Genomic DNA, 21390 nt, shown 5'->3' on the forward strand with positions numbered 1-21390 from the left:
CTTCATATCCACACGAGGACATGCTATGGGAGATCAGCTAATGGTTATTTCAGTCCAGTGACTACAGAGGTGTGACAAAGTTGTCAAGTGTTGAAGAATGCCGGGGGATATTCGTGCAGCCTTGGGTTGGGATCAGGTCTGATGGATGAGGCATGGGAGGGCCATTCCCAGCTGCTGAGTGTAGAGCGGAAGTCGTGTGGGAAGAAAGTGATCCTCACTGGAGTGTGCAAATGGATTCAAGGAAGAGAGACCAAAGGCAGGGAACTGGTTGGATGGCTGTTTATCAAAGCCAGGGAGAGAGGAGAAGACATTCAGCCCACACCTCGTCATCCTGCAGCCCCTGTCACTGTTTATGACTTTTGGACTCAGGTCACACAAATCTTTTTGCTCAGGGTAGTTATGGTTGGCTATGCAAATCAGCTGCATCTATCCCTCCTCACTTTACGACAGAAGTTCCAGGCCTTTACATTTTGCGTTTTAAAAACTCGTGACTGCCTATTGTCTGTGTGCTCATCTCCACTGCTGGTCCCTGAGCATCAGGCTTTGGCACATAACGGGTCCCCTGCGGGAGCAGTGGTCTTATTCCACGCAGTCATTGGTGGAATGCTGGAACCAACAACCTCTTTCTCTCCCGCACCCCTCTCTCAATCCTGACAGGCTTTCATTTTGATGTTTAATAAGGAAAACATGAAAAGCTCAAAGCCTGAATCTTAGGACCAATTTTCCATATAGCTCTACAAAAAAAACATGTACTGAGAATTAAGTAGAAACATGGTGTTGATTTAGCTTGAAAAAGGGTTTAAACGTGGTGTTGCTTGGATCTTTGACTTGAGGCAATTAGCATGTCCTAATAATTCAGTGAGTCCGTTATGGCAAGATAAAATGTTGATCTGTGGATAATTTTTTTTTTTTTTTGAGACACAGTCCTCATGCTGTCACCCAGGCTGGAGGGCAGGGGCACAATCTTGGCTTACTGCAACCTCTGCCTCCTGAGTTCAAACAATTCTCGTACCTCAGCCTCCCAAGGAGCTGGAATTACAGGCATGAACCACCATGCCTTGCTAATTTTTGTGTTTTTAGTAGAGATGGAGTTTAGCCACGTTGGGCAGGCTGGTCTCGAACTCCTGTCCTCAAGTGATCCACCCGCCTCGGCCTCCCAAAGTGTTGGGATTACAGGCGTCAGTCACCACACCCAGCCTCATCTGTGAATTCTTAAGCCAAGGCAAAGTGAACCGGTGCATGGGAAGAGAGGGTGATGCCTTTGCAATGCTGTTCATGACAGTGATGTGGATGTAGATTGGTTTCTACTATGGACACTGACGTGAGCAAGTTCACTGCAGATGGAAACTTCTGATTACAGGATTTCAGAGAACAATTCAGGAAGCACTGATAACCCAGAGTAGTTTATGAGATCTAAGCAGACCAGCTGACTGCTAAAAATGAACGCCTTCAGAGTCAGCCTTTCATCTGGGGTGGGACCTCTAGCTCCAGACCGGGAGCCAGGTGATGGAGATCCTAGTCCAAGCTCTGTTTCGAGAGGAATTTCAACTCTCAGAGTGAGTGGCCTCCTTATTACCGTAAGAGCAATAGTGTCTTCTCTGTGACTTCTGGCTGGATGCTGCCCTCTAAATGGATTTTAAATGGTAATACAATCTTCAGACATGGAGAATCATTATCACTAACCACTTTCACGCTCTGGCGGCACCACATGGGCTCTGGATTGCAGTCATACCTTGGGCAACGATTGATGGTTTGACCATGGACGAGTTGCCTCACTTTGCTGAATTATGTTATGCTAGACACCATGTGTCCAGATCATAAATCACAACCTTAAAGTCGCAGGGTGAGACTTCAGGTTTCCAAGGGCCCTCAGGCTCTGTAGGTCTATCATCACGGTAACCAGATTCTGGAAAGGCTCTGAGCCTCGCTGACCACACTGGATGGCATTTCCTGTGGCACTTGGCCTGATGTACTGGGAACAGAGGGACACTCACACGTCTGCAAAGCTGGTCGCAGTTCCAGCCGATGCTCCCTGACCCTCCAGCTGCCCTTCCTGTCTGTATACACATCTCACATGGAGGCCTTTCCCACACAGTGTAAAAATTCCCAATTTCCTTACACCTTTACAGGTGGACAGTCCCAGGGTCCTGAGACATGACATGGCCTGTTAGTCAAACGAGCCTGGTTTTTGCCTTTCTCAGAAACCCCCGACAACCATCATGAAAAGAACATCTAAGCTCTCTTTTTTTCCTGCTGTTGTTCAGGGCTCAGCAGAGTGACACCTCCTTACTTGGAGAATTGCATGAGTATCTTCGCTTTTAGAAAATGTTCCTTAACCTAGTTTTATGAAACTCTAAATCCTCTGTTCTGAGCACATCAGCTCAGAAAGAAGGTGCCACGGGTCTCACTGTCAAACAAGGAGAGACTGAAATGTACTTCTGGGGAAATTTCAAATTCCAGGGCTTCCACTATTTATCTTTAATATGTGCTCATAAGAAAGAAAACAGGAATTGCCTGACAGACGTCCCAGGGGAGCTGCAGGCCCACACTATCCAGATGACCTGGTTAACTGCAGAAAGCGTGGGCCAAGCAGAGCAGTACTAAAAGCATGCTGTTTTGTAGGGTTTCACACACAAAGAATTTCAGTGCTTGTGTTCCCCAGAGTTACAATGGCCCACTTGGTAAGAATGATAATATCTGCAAAAGAGGGAGGAAGGTGATCAGGCCCAGGAGAGTTTATTAAACTCATTTGTTATAAGTCTAAAAAATTTCTGAAGACGGTTAAAGTACTTAAGAAGACGATTGGAAACTGTGAAAATCTGGTGTGATACTGTGCACATAGAAGCTTGATGCATATTCATTAAAAGGCTGAACTAATTCACAGTGGATGACACAGTGCCTTATGGCCTGAGATACAATCGATGCCATATAGTAGACAATCCAAAACAGAAAATGCATTTGCAAGCTCTTCTAGGGAAAGTCCCTCCATAGTGAAAGAACTTCACTGTTACTTGCTTTTTAGGTGAGGGGCAAATAATAAGATGAAGTAAGCTGTTACCAAGAAGCAGGACAAAAGAAAAAATGCCCTTCAAAATTGATTTATTAAATTGTAAAAAAGAAAAATGACCTCTAATCTCTGCTCCTCTCGCAAAGGAAGAGGAAAAAAAAATCAGTGGGGTACATAGACCTGCCCTCTTCCTCCATCTGTTTTTTTCATTCACTGCAGTTTTTCTTTCACTGATTTTCATTCACTCCAGAAGCCAGATTTGAGCTCCACATCAGGGGTGGGCTTTGCTGGCCACCATGGGAACCCTGGCTTTGGAGTGTTTTTGCTGTTGCTGCTTAGCCAGAATTTAAATTGGAATGGCTGATGTTTCCGTGGAGCCTGTTGTCTTCAGTTTTTATCATTAATAATCATATCTTCATTTGGATTAAATGCTTCTTAGTATTTGACTGGGGCTGGGCGCGGTGACTCACGCCTATAATTCCAGCAACTTGGGAGGCCAAAGCAGGCGGATCACTTGAGGTCAGGAGTTTCAGACCAGCCTGGCCAACATGGTGAAACCCCATCTGTACAAAAACACCAAAATTAGTTTGGTGTGGTGGCACGTGCCTGTAATCCCAGCAACTCAGGAGGCTGAGGCATGAGAATCGCCTGAACCCGGGAGGTTGCAGTGAGCCGAGATCATGCCACTGCACTCCAGCCTGGGTAACAGAGCGAGACTGTCCAAATTGTGTGTGTGTGTGTGTGTCTGTGTGTGTGTGTGAGATTGGTTTAAATTTAACTTTGATGATTAATATCGTTAAAACATTATCTTTTCATGTGAAGATTTCCAGATTTTCCTATTAAATATGAGTCAGTTTCACTCTTGGTGGGAGATTCAAGATTCTTCTCTCCTCAACCACACTCCTGCCTTTAGCCAAAAACTATGGACAATGGTTGCAGGTTCTACAGACACAAGAATTTTGAATTCTGTCTTTCTGTGAGGTCTGGGATGAGCACAGCGGCTACATCCTGACAGAAGCAGGACAAAATGACTTAGCACTGGGACCCGATGGGTCTTACAACAGGAACACAGCAAACCTTCAGAAGACCCTGCTGAGCTCCTATTGTTTTTCCCCATAATGCCTCTGTTACACTTTTCATCTTGATTTTCTCTCCGAAGGGTCCAATTCCACAAAATTTACCTTTATTCATTTCTCATTAAAGCAAATAGGCAGAATACAATTAGGAACTTTCGTGTGTATTTATAATTGGTCTTGATGGTGGTAATATTTTTGAGAAATGTGGTATTAGCAAGATCTTAAACATTAAAAGCTAATATGATTTGCCAACCAAGTATCCTGATTTATTAAATATATTCGAGTATGTTCTGAAGAGTAGCACACTGCAGCCCTTCAACAAACATTTCTTCAATTGAATGAAAACAAAGGGCAAAATTACTAACTTTATAAACCTTTAACTTAGAATGTGACCTGAATTGGCCAACTGTGTTGTTCTATCTAATCTGCTATATTCTCAGAATAATTATGTTCTACCAAAGTAGAGAAAACAAAACAACAACAAAACTCATAATGAATGAATCATAATGAATGAATCCAGCCATGGTCCTGCTAAGACATTTCTGTTCTCTGCTCAGAAACAAGAGATATTTGTTGTGTACATGTAAGGTTTGCCTTCCATTATTTCAAGGCAAAGATTAGGAACATATTATAAATATAACTACTTTCATTTTAAAACTGATTACAATGCTTTCATCATTTGCTAAATTTTCAGGCTATAGTATACCTAAACTTATGACCATATTAAAAATTTGCTTGCCATCAAAAAGAATAATGACTAGAAATAACTGTAAAATATTGAACAAATAATCTTGAGACAATAGTATTATAATACTAAGTGGAGATAAACCTCATTGCTCCACTATTTGAAATGACGATTATTTCAAGTCTGAGTTCTGAATATTGTGAATTAAAGGAAAGAATTTATTCTGCCTTTTAGGAGGAACTGAAGTTTACCTTGGGTAATAAGGGAAAGCTTTTTATTATGAAAAAAGTCCACACTTATATATGTAGAATAAATGATAGCTTTAGAAAAATAATCATTTTTTTAGCCTCCAGGTAAATAATAGATTTTACAAGGATTACTAATGGATTCTAAAACTCTTGTTGGTTGCAAATGACAAAACCATACCCTATACAATAGAGAGACCGAAGGATCACCATTAGGCAGTTAATCAAACTTAGCATCACAGTAATACGTCCGGTGGGAGACACCATGGGCCACACAGAAACACTGTGGAGTGTCCTTGCTCAACACATCATCTGAACTCCGTCACCTGAATGGGACTAAGCCATTAAACCAAGGGTCACTCGCACTCATTTGCTAGGATAGTCCTGTTTTGCACCTGTTATTTGGGTACAATTATTGTTAAGACTCCATTCACTCTCAAAGTATTCCAGTGTGGATAAAGTATAGGGTTATTCTATTTATACCTAACTTCCAATATACAGGAAATACAGGAGGTAGAAGAATAAGTTAAGTGATACCACGAGGAAAGAAACAATCAGTAAATCCAGAAAGTGGAACACCCCGCAGAATTGCCCTGCTTTCTTCCCGTCGTCAATGTCATGAAAATGAGGGGGAAGGTGGGACTGGAGCTGGTGTGAGGCTTTATAGACTGTTTGAAACCTAGACACATAGACACAAAGCAGCCAAAATGCAGTACATGAACCTGGATTTGGTCTTGGTTTGGAATAACAAAAAATAAAAGCTTGAATAATAGATACATGGGAATCATTGAGGAGAGTTAATTATAGATGACGTTGGAGAATTGTTATTTTGTGAAATGGATGTGAAAGGAAGAAAATATTATTTATTATTGACCTCTGTAGTGGTAATTCTCTAACTGATGCTTACACATAAACACATTGATTTATATGTATTTCCCAAATGTTACCCTGGGCAGGACAGCTGCCTCTGTCTTGGCTCTGCCGTTTTGGGGAAACCAAAATAAGATCAAGATAAGAAAGCAAGTGACCAAGAAGATGTAAGGAAATGTCTTTTCCCAGTGACTGATTCATTGAGAAAAGATGTGCAAATGCATTCTAGCTACAAAATCTTCCTGTGTGGAATTCAGAGACTTTTTATGAGCAAAGACTTCCGATAAGCATTGAGAAAAGAAAAGCTTTTAAAAAACCAAACCATAGTGCATATTATAACTGCAGTTCTAATCCACAGGACAGTGTGAGGAGGTGTGGAGAGTGGAGAGGACTGTAAGGTGGTATTCTTTTTGACCTCATCTGTGTACCAAGGTCACTGCCAGTAAGAATGTCTTCAGGGATGGGAGAGTGATGAATGAATTAGACTCAGGCCACTACACTAAGTTGAGAGCCTTGACTCTTTTTTTTTTTTTTTTTGAGATGGAGTTGTGCTCTTGTTGCCCAGGCTGGAGTGCAATAGCATGATCCTGGCTCACTGCAGCCTCCACCTCCTGAGTTCAAGCGTTTCTTCTGCCTCAGCCTCCCGAGTAGCTGGAATTACAGGCACCCATCACCACGCCTGCCTTTTTTTCTTTTATTTTTTATTTTTATTTTTATTTTTAGTAGAGACAGGGCTTCACCATGCTGGCCAGGCTGGTCTCAAATTCCTGATCTCAGGTGATCTGCCCACCTCAGCCTCCCAAATTGCTGGGACTACAGGGGTGAGCCACCGTGCCCAGCCCTTGACCCATTCTTATACCAGTCACAGGTGATGTGCTGTAAAGACCTGTGTGTAGCTCCTGTCACTCATGCTGAGCACTGTGACAGTGGATGAGGGTCTCAGCAGCAAAGTCATTGCTAGAAATGAAAATGCTTGCAGACAGCTCAGTAGCCAACTGACTAAACAGAGCAGGAAATGTTAGGGAATTTCCAGGAAGAAGAATACAGAAAAGTAGACAAGAGAGAAAGGGAAGGAAAAAGATGTTTGCAAGTTCCCCTCCAGAGGTGGTGCTTATTCTAGTCTCTTCAGAGCCACCTCCAGAAAAGTCAGTTCAGGTCCCTGAAGATGACAGGAGCCATCGCTGGGAAGAGTGGGGTAGGTAGATGCAGAAAATTCACTCCCTTTTTTGACATTAAAGTGACAGCTCTGTTTTGACAGAGCCCTAAAATAAGCCCATGTCACATAAGGTTTTCTTTTATAATAGAGTATCTATATAATTTGAATTTTTTTCTATAATAGGATTGTGTGCAGCACAAAACAATAGGGCACATTCATGTTTATTCATTAACAGTCCTGTGGATCTTTCTCATCAGTACTGTAAGTTCCTATTCAAGAAAGTTTTACTTACGCCCAACTATTTATAAAATTAAGTGATAAAGTCATAACTTCACTTAAGACCTGCCTTTTAAAGTATGATTGTGTCAAGGAGACATCAATTCTCAGGGAATCTAATTGTTTCAAAACTATTGGCTTTTTTGTGTGGTTGAAATGAGAAAATATTCCTGTGAGTATGTGAGTTATTGAGTGTGTGAATGTGTGTGAGGGTGTGGGTGTGTGATACATGTGTATGTGAGTGTATGAGTGTGTGAGCGAATATGTGTGTGTTTGATGAGTGTGTGAAGGAATGTGTGTGCGTGTGAGTGACCTTGTGTGTAATGAGTGTGTGTGAGGGTGTGTGAGTGTATGAGCATGAGTGTGTAGTGTGTGTGACAGTGTGTGAGCATGTGAGTGCATGCATGAGTATGTGAGTGTGTGAGTATAAGTGAGTGTGTGAGCGTATGAGTGTGTGAGCATGTGTGAGTGTGTGTGGGTGGAGTGTATGAGTGTGTGAGAGCTTGTGTGAGCATGTGAGTGTGGGAGGGAGTATATGAGTGTGTGATCAGTGTGTGTGAGTGTGAGCATGAGTGATATGTGTGTGAGTGTGTGTGAAGGAATGTGTGTGTGACCTCGTGTGCAATGAGTGTGAGAGAGGGTGTGTGAGTGTATGAGGGAACATGTGAGTGTGTAGTGTGTGTGTGAGAGCGTGTGTGTGAGCGCATGCATGGGCATATGAGTGTGTGAGTATAAGTGACAGTGTGTGAGGGAGTGTATGAGTGTGTGATGAGTGTGAGTGTGAGGGAGTGTATGAGGGTCAGTATGAGAGTGTGAGTGTGGGAGGAGTGTATGAGTGTGTGACGAGTGTGTGTGTGTGCAACAGCGTGTGACTGTGTGAGTGCATGCGTGCATGCATGGTCGTGTGTGAGTATAAGTGAGAGTGTGTGAGTGTGTGAGTGTGTGATGAGTGTGAGTGTGAGCATGTGTGTGTGTGTGAGTGTGGGGGAGTGTATGAGTGTGGGAGAGTGTATGAGTATGTGAGTGTGGGAGGGAGTGTATGAGTGTGTGATGAGTGTGAGCGTGTGTGGGAGTGTGAGTGTGTGATGAGTATGTGTGAGTGTGAGGGTGTGTGATTGTGTGGGGAAGGGAGTGTATAAGTGTGTGATGAGTGTGTGAGTGTGAGGGTGAGCATCTGTGATTGTGTGGCGGAGGGCGTGTATCAGTGTGTGATGAGTGTGTGTGAGGGTGAGCATCTGTGATTGTGTGGCGGAGGGCGTGTATCAGTGTGTGATGAGTGTGTGTGAGGGTGAGCATCTGTGATTGTGTGGCGGAGGGCGTGTATCAGTGTGTGATGAGTGTGTGTGAGTTTGTGTGAGTGTGTGATCGTGTGGCGGAGGGCGTGTATCAGTGTGTGATGAGTGTGTGTGAGGGTGAGCATCTGTGATTGTGTGGCGGAGGGCGTGTATCAGTGTGTGATGAGTGTGTGTGAGTTTGTGTGAGTGTGTGATTGTGTATATGCCTGAGTAGAACCATGTTGCATAATGCAACAGGAGGCTGGAGCATGCAGTCAAATGGTTCGAGTTTTTAATCCTGTCTGTCTTTGCTTACTACTAGCTTTGAGACTGGACTGACATTAATTTTTGTGAGGCTGGTTTTAGGGTTGTAAAAGAAACATAATACCTCTTTTACAGAATTTTCGTGAAGATTAAACGAGATAATTTGAGTGAAGTGCCAATCCCAGTACCTGGCCCATCATAAGTGTCTAACAAATGCAAGTTACTATCATTGTGTGCACATCTCCTCCTCCGATGAATTTTCATGTAGAAATCTTTGTAAAATGGTCTGTATTCGTTTTGAACATCAGAGAACTACTTGTGGAAGATAAAGTGGCAATGCCAGCCCCTATGTGTTTATCTAAATGCCACCACTCGGCCGAGGCACTCCATAAGGTCACAGCAATAGGGCTTTGCAGGGAGACGCCCGGCGGTGCAGCAGAGGCCAGTGTGAGTCCGGATCGCTTGCTCTGCTGTGAGAGTCTTGTCATGGAAAGCTGGGGGTGTGGAGAGCATGGCGGTGGGGGGACGGTGTGGAGAGCGCGGGGGGTGTGGAGAGCACGGGTTGTGTCAGGTGGGATTGCAGGGAGATTTCAGGGAGCCCACTGTCAGGTCAGGTGTGCAGCTGCGCCCCACATCCTCCGGCCCCGGGTCTCAGGCGGCAGGGAGAGGACTGACAGGGTCTCCCACTGTCCGCAATGCCCTCTGCTTAGCAAAATAACTTCTGCTAATAAGAGCTTGCATTATTATTATTATTATTATTTTTCCTGATGACAGGATTTTGGAATCTGTAAATGGAATTTTATCTTCATCATATTAAATTATTTCTTTTCTCATAAGGCCCAGGACTTCTTACAATTAAGATACAAAAAAAAAAAAAAAAGAAAGAAAAAGAAAGAAAGAAAAAAAAAGGAGCAGTTAGAGAGAAGGCTTGTGGTAGTTTGGTTCATGCATTTGGTAATAATTCTTAGCCTGAACGTCAGTGCCTTCGGCGATTAACTTCCACATAAAGTCCAGTTTCAACGCTTGGCCTGAGACAGTCTTTAGAGTCTGTTGTATGAAATGGTGTGAAGGCTTCGTTTCTGTCTTTTCATACACAGTGTGTTATTTTTGAGCATTTGAATCTCAAATGCTCAAATGAAATGGAGATCTAATTCTTAAGGCGACTGAAGGGAACTGAGAACAGCCACCCGCTACCCCACCACCACTGTGCCTGCCGGCCTTGACCCCACCAGACAGGAAGGGCTGGGAGACGTTTCACTCCACGGGAGTCCCTGCAGAGAAAATAGAAGCCATGGACTGTGATTCAGCTTTAAGAAGAAGGAAATTCTGCAGAATTCTGCAATGTGTGGCAGCATAGGTGAATCTGGAGGACAAAGAAAGGCAAATTGTGTGTGATCTCACTGATGCGACGAATCTAAAACAGTCAGATTCATAGAATCAAACAATCTCAAGCTGTCCTCCCACCTTGCCCTTCCAACGCTTTAGGAGGCCAAGGTGGGAGGATAGCTTGAGAAGAGGAGTTTGAGACCACCCTGGACAACATTGCGAGATGAACATTTTAAAAAAAATAGCTGGGTAAGGTGGTATGCACCTGTAATTTCAGCTACTTGGGAAACTGAGGTGGGAGGATCGCTTGAGCCCAGAAGTTGGTTGCTGGGGTTAAGAGGTGGGAGAAATAAAGAGTTACTGACCAGTGGACATAAAATTTCAGTTATACAAGAGTAAGCTCCACAGGCCTGCTGTACAACTGTGCAGCTATAGTCAACAGGAATGCATCGTATTCTTAAAATGTTAAGAGGGTAGATCTCACGTTAAGTACTCCTGTCAACAATAAAAATAAAAACGTTAGGAAAAGTCATAAATGCCAGTAGGGTGCAAGATGCATAATAGGACACAGTGTGCTCAATCCACACACTTTCCAACCAAGAATGACCACACGTGACCTTCTCGGGACGTGAGAAATGCAGGCCTCCACAGCGGATGACAGCAAGAACTCCCACGGGCAGAGGCGGTCGATGGGGTCTCAACACAGCCCATTAGGAAACAACCCCAGAGCCATCTGATAAACCGTCCAGTGTCAGAATGAGCCATGTCTCTGGGCAACTTACCCCTGCCCTGTCCGCTGCCCAAAATGTAAGAATTCACCCCTGCCACACATAGAATGTATCACTTTTAATGACAAAATGCTATGGATGCTGTTTATTGACTTACTACAATTTTATATTTATCCAAAGTTTCTTAGATTAACTCAGGAACAATCTAAAAAGACTTCCTCCCCCAGACAAGTGTTCAAACAGAGCACGCCCGTTTTCAGGGCATACTCCATGCAGTAGTCAGGAATATTTTCTGACGTGTATTTCCTTTCCCCCTCCTCTCTTTCTCCTGAATCTTATTGAGCATGAAACTAGAAAACATCACCTATAAATATAATTATGAAAATCAATATTGTGCTTCCAACATTGGATGAATACAACACCTTCCTTACTTCTTCCCATTAAAGAAAGACAGGTTTAGCCACAAAATATTTTACTAGAAGTTAGAAAAATCTCTGAATATTTATAGAAATACACAAGAATTACATTTTAACAATGTGGTAATAAACGTACTGACATAGCGACCCTGGAAATTAGTTTGCAAATCTTCAGAACGCGTCTTCCTCCTTGCCAGTAGATTATACAGTTTGAAAATTGACAGTTCCCCAAATGCGGCCTTTCTCTTTCTCTTCCTTTCCCTCCCTCTCCCCACCACCCTGTCTCTTTCTCATCCACAAACACACACAATTTGATTATCAGTTTAAATTACCAGGGTCAAATTATCAGTGTTATAGTGACCATGAGTAAACAATATATATTTTTTCCATATATGCAAAAAAAGTGACTGAGAACCTGAAGGAGAAAAGTAAGATAAAGCATGTCTTTGGCAAGTCATAAAAGAACTGAGAGTTAACATTTTCAATGACTGAAAGCAAAGGCAAACTCTAGTGACCGCACGGCGTTTGTCTTCACGGGAGTTCATCCTGGTGTGGGAAAACCCATCCTTCTGGATGCTGCTGGATTAACATATTCCAGACAACAATCCATGCAATTAGTATTTGCTGTTTTCTTATGTAGTGATTATTTTAGCCAAAGTAATATATCTTGATTAAAATCGCTAGTGGCCAGGAATAAAAGAATATAGAAAACAATACAAGTTTTTTCATTGTACATTCAGGCCCCCAGGAGCAATTAATAAATTTATTCATGTATAGGCTTCACAGCCGGTTTTAAGGCTAAATGTGAGTTAAAATTATGCTTGATGAATTGATCAAAGGTGCTCTCATATTAAAATAGTTGCTAAGTTTGGCCGTCTCTGCCGAAGTTAAGACTTGTGAAGTTCTAATATGTTTGTACAAATCTGGCTACATTTTTATTTACTGGAGGCTTATTATGAAACAATGTGTTGAACAAATTATATATTTTAAATTTAAATGTAAAAAAATTATTAACTTCTGCCTGTAGTGATCCACCAGCATTTGTCTGTGACGTGGTACTTGGCACTGCCTCAACTCTGAACTCCAGACCCTACAGTCTCAGTATCTGTGTCAGGGTCACTTCCACATGGCCACTTTTACCTCCAGCCCCCCAAGAGGATGCTCTGCCCCTCCCTCAGCCTCCTTCCCCACTCAGCCAGAAAAGCAGCCTTGTGGCTACCACCAGGAGCTATCCCATCATTGCCTTTTCCACCACCTCTCTCCCGCCCTCTTCCCACCTCCTCTACCGGGGATAGTACAAGCACTGGGGGTGGTGCACGCACTAGGCTTCCATTTGTCCTGCTCGTCTCCACTGAATACCTAAGGCATCTACCTTAGGTTTTCTCCCTCATTCAAATCTGCAAAAATGTCTGCATACAAAGTAACAGTCTAAATGATAGATTATGAAATAAAAAAAAAAGTTGAAATCACTATCCTGCTTTAATTTGGAAAAATCAACTTATTTCTTCTAGAATTAGCAATAGTTCTGAATTCTTTCTTCAGTGATGAGGACAGGATAATGAGATGAGTTTCAGGATTGTTCGATTAAATAGCCCCTGAAAGCTAACAGAAGCTGAGCAAATAGAATACCTACTTAGGAAAGAAGTATACTGGTTTTTTTTCTTTTTTCTTTTTTTAAGACAGAGTTTCACTGTTGTTGCTCAGGCTGGAACGCAATGGTGCAATCTCGGCTCATCGCAAACCTCCGCCACCTGGGTGCAAGCAATTATCCTGCCTCAGCCTCCCAAGTAGCTGGGATTGCAGGTGCTCACCACCATGCCCAGCTAATTTTGTATTTTTAGTAGAGATGGGGTTTCTCCATGTTGGTCAGGGTGGCCTCGAACTCCCGACCTCAGGTGATCTGCCCGCCTCGGCCTCCCAAAGTGTTGGGATTACAGGCGTGAGCCACTGCACCCGGCCAGAAGTATAGTCTTGAAAGGGTTATGTAATACTTAATTGGTTATCCAAATGAAATATGATTCTAATTATATACTCAAAGTATAATTAAATTAGGTAGTGTAATTCTTTTTTCTCTTCAAAATAAAACAAATATCTCATTTTCTGATTATAAAAGTAACATGTAATCATTCAAAGAATGTCAGAAAAGAACTTAGAAAAATATTGAAGTCACACTTTTAATAACTTTTGCCTGTAACCTCACCACACAAAGGTTACATTTTATTCTACACATAATATATGTAGATATATGCTACGACATGTTGCATGTGGCTACCAAAATGTGGAATAATCCATACAGTTATAACCCGCATTTTCAGTTAATAAGGCAGGGATGGCTTTCCATCTTAGTAAAGACAGATTGTATAATATTAATAAATACAGATTTAAATGAATGTCTATAAATCACACTCATTGAGGAACAGGAATTTACACTAAATTGTGCTATAATATAGCAAACAAGTTATAGAACTTCTGAGTCAAGAGGCATTGAAAGAACTTACAAAATATTATTCCTATGGTTTCAGATCGGAAAACTGATTCTCAGATGATTTTAGTCCTGATCTCTAATGTTCCAGATTGACTTTGCGGTGGAGTGGATGGTAAACTATTAGCCGCTCTTCTGATTAATAAACCTTCTTTCCAAATAGGATACATGCAGGTTGCCTGGCACACAGGATAAGTTCAATGAGTTTTATTGAATGGATGAATTACTGAACAAGAAAAAAGTGATGGTTAAAGGTAGTTAGATAACTAACTTTGCTGAGTGATTACTCCTATGAAGTAGCATTCTGTAAAACTCTAATTCTGTGTGTCTCCTAATACTGTTACAGACAGCTATGCTTGTCTCTCATCTGGGGGACTTTTTATGGCTTCTGGCATAAAAGAGAGATGGTGAAAATGATGCTCTGTCCCTATCCAATTGCTTATCCATCCCTTACATCATTTATTCATGCTTTCAGTAATTTGGGTGCATTTCAGTAATTTGCGTACATTTTCTACATGTTCTCCAGGCCAGAGCAGCAGGACGGGCCCTCACCCAGGATGGAACACCATCGTTACTAGTATCCAATTCCCAGTTCTTCATGCTGGAGAACATTCTCATTTCATTTCTTGTAAAGCATTCACTACATTAACACTCAGAAACTTGTGGGTCTTTTGTCTCCAGAAATTCTCTTGTTTTTATATGGGTCCTTCCTTCCTTCCTTCCTTCCTTCCTTCCTTCCTTCCTTCCTTCCTTCCTTCCTTCCTTCCTTCCTTCCCTCCCTCCCTCCCTCCCTCCCTCCCTCCCTCCCTCCCTCCCTCCTTCCTTCCTTCCTTCCTTCCTTCCTTCCTTCCTTCCTTCCTTCCTTCCTTCCTTCCTTCCTTCCTTCCTTCCATGGAGTCTCGCTCTATCACCCAGGCTGGAGTGCAGTGGCATGATCTCGGCTCATTGCAAGCTCCGCCTCCCAGGTTCATGCCATTCTCCTGCCTCAGCCTCCCAAGTAACTGGGACTACAAGTGCCCACCACCACGCCCGGCTAATTTTTTTGTATTTTTAGTAGAGACGGGGTTTCACTGTGTTAGCCAGGATGGTCTCGATCTTCTGACCTCGTGATCTGCCCACCTTGGCTTCCCAAAGTGCTGGGATTACAGGCATAAGCCACCATGCCTGGTCAATATATGGATTATTTTTAATGGCTGTTTATTAGTAACTTAATGATCATTTTAAACTATAGTACTTCTTGGGGAATTTATTAAATTTTATCTCGCTTATTTAAGAGAGAGTTTACATTTTGTTCAGGTTTGTAATTTTTATGCCTTCAACTGTGAGGTCTTATTCATTAAACTGAATTTGAAAATACCCACTGAGAATAATTTGCCACTAAAGAATATATTTAATTACTCACTTATACTTCCTAGAATGAAGCAACGAAATGTTAATAAACACTAATTTAAACTATAGAATAATTACTAATATAGTTGCCATTATTGTTATATGTGAAGATTTGAAATTAGTAACCTAGTTTTAAATAAAAAAATTATTAGTACCTATCAAAAAATATTCAAAAAGGAAAGATATCTATAAATGCCCAGTTTTATAATCAAGTTTTTATGACTCACAAGTTCATCCATTTAGAGTTGCTCTAGTATTCTCACTTCAAGAAGAGAGAAGTTCCTCCATCTCTTTTTTTCTGATAGCAAGCACTCTGATATCAGTTCCATAGGACATCATGGAAATCAGGGAACGAGAAGTTGAAGTGCCTTATGGTGAGATTCATCAGCCTCATTAATGCAAGACAGCCTATGTGTCATCTTTGATTTATAAAAGCTGCAGGAAGATGCCCTCCCAGTTTTTCTATAAACAGTCATGTGGAAAGTAAGTCTTCTTTCTGTGAAGGAAAAATGCTTCTTTACTCCTCACATGTAAATTTAAATTATTTTGATACTAACCCAAGTTAAGTTCACTTTATCTTCAAAATGAGTTGGTGATGCTTTGGAAAAGAATGTTGGTGTGGCCACAAACTGAATTTCCGTTTGCTAATTACTCTTTTCATACAGCGCTTAGTGGGTTTAAAAGCATGGCCAACGCTGTGCTATGCCGGGTCTCCCTCCACCTGGGCTCGCCCCTCCTTTGACACTTACAGTGTACACTGCCTGATTCAGACTGTATCAGGGGCTTTTCTCTATGTGTGAAATTGTCACTCCCATCAGATGTGCACTCTGTTAAATGCTGAGGTTAGGTCTTAAATAACCTCTTTCGTCCATGCAGCAGACTCAATACATCGATTACGTAGCTAAAACGTTATTCTGGAATACATCGTTCAGGTCTGTAGTTTAGGAAGTCTCAACTCATTGTGAATATTGTTGAATGATATTAATGAGGAATATGGTGACCACTAATTTAAGTTACCAAAGCAGTTTCAAAACAAATTATGAAAGTATTATAAACATTTGAATGAGAAACCCATTATTGTAAAGATACATATTCTGAACTCTATCACAGGCCTTCAAACCTGTTTGCACATCGGAATCACCTTGTTGAAATAGAGAATCTGGGTTGGGGTGTGTGAAAATATGATTAAGAATCCGTTTCTGAAAGTTCCCAGGCGATGCTAACAGCTGCTCCATCTGGGAACCACTGACCAGAAGTCTCACTTCTTCCTTATTTCTCTTTCATCCCCCTAATAAAAAGAACTGTTTTTGGAAGACATCTGAATTACTTTGATTTAGCACCAGGACTATTTTACAAGGTGCAGAAATTTGATAAAAGGCTAATTATGTTTTCATAGGACGATGGATTTAGAGGCTATTAAATTTTGGTAATGCCAAGTGGATAAGAATTTGGTTTAACACATAAAAGCATAACAATAACAACAACAATAGTATTTTCTTAGCACTGATGCTTTTTTAGTTAATCTAATTGTCTTTCTGAGGTTATCTATGATGCTAATCAAACACTCTCTTGAGTTAAAATCTAAGCTTTATTTGACCAGCCAGATAAAACTATTGACTCAAAGAGCATTCAGATATTAGTCTCTGCTTTTTCAGAAATTCTGTCCCTAGTCTAGAAAAGGAGTAGATGGGGAAAAATGAGAATAACTAGTAGTATCTACTGAGTAACTAGGACATGTCAGGCTTTGGGTTAGGCATTTCATTTAAATAACCTCTCTCCAATTCTCACAGCAACACCAGGAGGCAAAGACCATAAGTGCGTTTTCCAGATCAGGAGACTGAGGTTCTTCGAGGTGTACACTTGTCCAATACCCTGTGACTTGTAAAAGGCAAAGTAGTGATGAAAGAATTCATCTCTTTGACACTCCCAAGGAAGCTGAATTCTCCCACGGAGTTTTAATTCTCCAATCCATGATGATCTATCCTTCTTTTAGCGCTAGGAGCTTACAATAGAACATTTGACACTTTGCGGGATAAAGGACAGCATTGGTTTCTGGTCTTCTCTGTGAAAACCAATTCCCCAGGACCTCTCTCAGTACTAAAAAGTCCCAGCCCCAACTCCCCCTTACCATTTTGATCCTGTCTTAATGGAACTGGACCAACTAAGTGATTCCATCCCCACAGTGGCCTCCACCTGTCATCCCGGCTTGAATATGTAGCTTCCCATGCAAACCCTGTTACGGATGCCACTGAATTCCATCTATCTTGTCTCAGTGTCTCTGGCTGTCCCAGTACCCATAGTTTTCCCACCCTCTGACCAGCAAATGTGACCTGCATGGAAAATGAGAAAATAAAAGAGGAAGTGATCAGAGATGCCGGCTGTCCATCACAAGAGTGCTGTTTGGATGATAATTTTCGAGTGTGCATTTAAATAAGCAATTTGACGTTACTTGCTGTTCCTTACATTTAACTTCTCTTAAAATAGAAACAATATGAGTAGTCTGTTATTCTACCTTCTACCATATTCAAGTTTTGAAATTTAACATCCAAATTTCTTCAGTTGTCCTAAGGTCCCTTAGTAGAAAGGGTTACAAATAGAAAAACAGAAGAGAAGACGTAGGAAGTCAAGTTAAACGGAAAGTCAAGTGCTAAGCTAAGCAAACCAGCAAGCAGGAAGTTAGGCAGAAAGGTGGAAAGGACCGGGTAAATACCAAGGAGGTGCTTATGGGAGGTGATGGTTGAGGTTAGGATGGCTGAAGTGGGTGGATGCTACACATCCAATGAGTTAGAGGCAGAGACACCTTTTCTTTTTTTTTCTTTCTTTCTTTTTTTTGAGATGGAGTCTTGCATTGTCGCCCGGGCTGGTGTACAGTGGTGTGATCTTGGCTCACTGCAACCTCCCCGCCTCCTGGGTTCAAGCGATTCTCCTGCCTCAGCCTCCCGAGTAGCTGGGACTACAGGCGCATGCCACAAAGCCCAGCTAATTTTTGTGTTTTTAGTAGAGACGGGGTTTCACCGTGACAGCCAGGCTGGTCTCGAACTCCTGATCTTGTGACCCACCCACCTTGGCCTCCCAAAGTGCTGGGATTACAGGCGTGAGCCACTGCACCTGGCCAAGGCAGACAACTTTACATAGCCGCTTCTCACTTTCTTCTTGGACACCAGTCCATTTATTTCTCAAACCTAGGTTACTCCTGGCTTTCAAGTTACCTTGCACTAGGAACATGGGAAGTCATGTAACCTCACTTGTTCTAGTTTCCTCTTCTCTAGAATGAATGGTGTTGACATAGATGGGCTCTATCGCTTGCTCCTAAAGCTCAGTGTTAGTCACAGTTCTTACACAGGGCTAGTAACGGCTGGGAAGGGTTTGTAAAGCACTCGTTCTGTGATACCTTAACTCTGAATGTGAGATTTCTCTAAACCGATGACTTTACAGGTGTTGATGTTTGCATTCTATGTGTCTGCCTCGTTTCCTTTGAGAAGAAAACATCCTCTCTTCTGTGAACAATGTCCACCACTACTTTAATAAAAACAGAATCATGAAACAGATAAATGTTCCCAATCTCAAGAAGTGGCATCTTTTGAAGTGTACTCATTTCTGTTTCTTAATTTTATTCATTCATTCTATAGAAATGGTATGAATGGGTAAAAACATGCCACCTTACATGCTATGGTGGAGGATAAAAATCTAAAAGACCTGGTCCTAACCTTTAAGAGACTGTATCTTAGTAGAACTGATAAGACACATATGCCAAAAATATGACTAAAATGATGACTGTAATAGTCATTCATATTGTATTCTGTAACAGCTCCCTGGCTGTGCAACTTGACAAGTGTGATGAGGTGCCCTCCGTTATTACTTTAGCAGCCCTAGTAAGAGGAGACAGGCATCTACTCAATAAACACTTGCTAACTGAGTAAAATGTTTTCAACACTACTTTAGATGGCTAAGTAGCCAAAAAATGTTACTGCCTTCACAGACCACATAATTCTATAGAGTATGTGAGTCACATACTTATGAATTTATAAGTGAGGAAGTGTATGTAGAGCATCAGAGAGGCCCACAAAGTAAGTTTTAGGAAGCCGTGGTCATGTGAAAACACCACACAAACATCTGTATTTGCACATAGGTGGCTTTTCTTCTTTCCTTCATATGCAGCAGCATTGAAAAATATCACACACGGTTCCCATACAGAAATGGAATCAGAGTTTTGAAATCTGATTGTACAATTTCCTGCTCCCCACATCCCGTACCCATTAAGTCACGATACATCTGCAAGGGCTTGTCTGCTGGACGGGTAAGTACGTCCCTGAGCACACAGTAAGACGTAGTTCTTGATGTTCTTTGGAATAGGCGTTTTAGTTTTAGAATTAGTTTATGATGAACACTGTGTTATACATGGACCCAGGGGAAATATGATGGATTGAGTTAGCAGAGTTCCAAGTTCCAGAGGAAATGTCAGGGGAAGGTTGGACAATTGAATCCAATGTTCATTTCTGAAGGTCAAATGAAAAATAGTGAAACCACACTCATCTCTAACTCTGGATGTAACCCTCATACACATCACAACTGCCATGGACCCAGCCTAGTTTTGACACATTTGGTGATACAGGTAATCAGGTTTCCCACGCCTTGACCCTGCTGTGGACTCTGACGAGGTTTGAGAGTGATTTACAGCAAAGATGGCCCAATAAACGCCTGTAAACTGAAGTAAGGGAGGAGGCTTGTCTACAGCCATGCCTGTGAGCAGACTTAAATCAGCAATTCTATTTTTCTGAAGCAATAAATCAAATTCCTGAGGAGGATGACAGTAAAATCCCAAAGGACAATTAACTTGTCAGCAGTTCACATGACTTCGTCCTTTTACTGAGCTACACGCTAACTTTGGGATTAGATTTTGAACTATTAAGAAACTTTTGATTTAAGGAATTCAAGGTGAACATACTTTAATTAGAACTTCCAGATTACACTTAGGCAGTAAATCAACTACGCTCATTCTCATATTCTTGGGTGCTTTTGCCTTCTTTGGACTTTTTGACCCTTAGTATCTGGGTCATTGTCTTACTTTGCTGTGGCTGATGTCACAACCAAAAATGTTGTAACCTGAAACAATGTAAATTAATTACTTTACAGTTCTCTAAGTTAGGAGATCAACACAGGTCTCACTGGGCTAAACTCAAGGTATCAGCAGGGCTGGGTCCTTCTGGAGGCTTCAGGGAAGCGTCCATCTCCCCACTTCTCCAGCTTCTTGAACCGTCCACATTCCTGGGCTTGTGGTCCTGCTCCATCTTCCAAGCCAGCAACAGCTGGTTGAGTTCCTCTCACTTAGCATCACTCTGACCTCCACTCCTGTAGACAAGCCTTCCTCTTCCTCCCTCTTCTCTCTCCACCTTTGTGATTACCTGGGGTCCACCAAGATCATCCAGGGTAGCCTCCCATCTCTAGATCCCTAAGTCAATCACATCTGCAAAGTCTCTTTTGCCATGTGAGGTAACATAGTCATAGGTTCCAGAGATTTGGATGTGAACATTTTTGTTGGGGCCTCAGTCTTCCCAACCACAAGCATGTACCCGGCACTCACCACATGTGGCAGTTAGTTGGTGTGTACTTTATTTCTCTACCTGGAAACTCCTGGATGGAGAACATGATTGTTTTCTCTCTACATCTCTTTGTGTTTCATCTGGTTCACTTACCCTGATCCCCAATGTCTCAGTCTGTATAGTGTGGCCATAACAGAAACCTGAGACTGGGTATTTATTTAAAAAAAAAAAAAAAAAAAGTAGGTGTATTTAGATCACAGTTCTACAGGCTGGGAAGCTCAAGGGCATGGCCCTTGGTTCTGGCAAGGCAAGGGTTTTGTGGTGCTGCGTCATAACATGGCAGAGAAGGTCAAAGGGTAAGTGGACATGAGCAAGAGAAGACCCAATGGGCCTCCTGGCTTTGTAACAAACCACTCTCATGAGACTATTCCATTCCCTAGAGAACTAATTCAGTCTTGCCAGAGCGAGACCTCACTACCATGAGAACAGCACCAGGCCGTTCATGAGGGATCTGCATCAATGATTCCAACACCTCCCACTAGGCACCACCTCCCAACACTACTACACTGGGGACCAAATTTCATCATGGGCTTGGCGGGGAAAAGCCAACCATACCCACACCATAGCACCAGCCTGGGAGCCGAATGCACCAAAAA

This window comes from Chlorocebus sabaeus, chromosome 13 (genome assembly GCF_047675955.1).
Source record: "Chlorocebus sabaeus isolate Y175 chromosome 13, mChlSab1.0.hap1, whole genome shotgun sequence".
Taxonomy (NCBI): domain Eukaryota; kingdom Metazoa; phylum Chordata; class Mammalia; order Primates; family Cercopithecidae; genus Chlorocebus; species Chlorocebus sabaeus.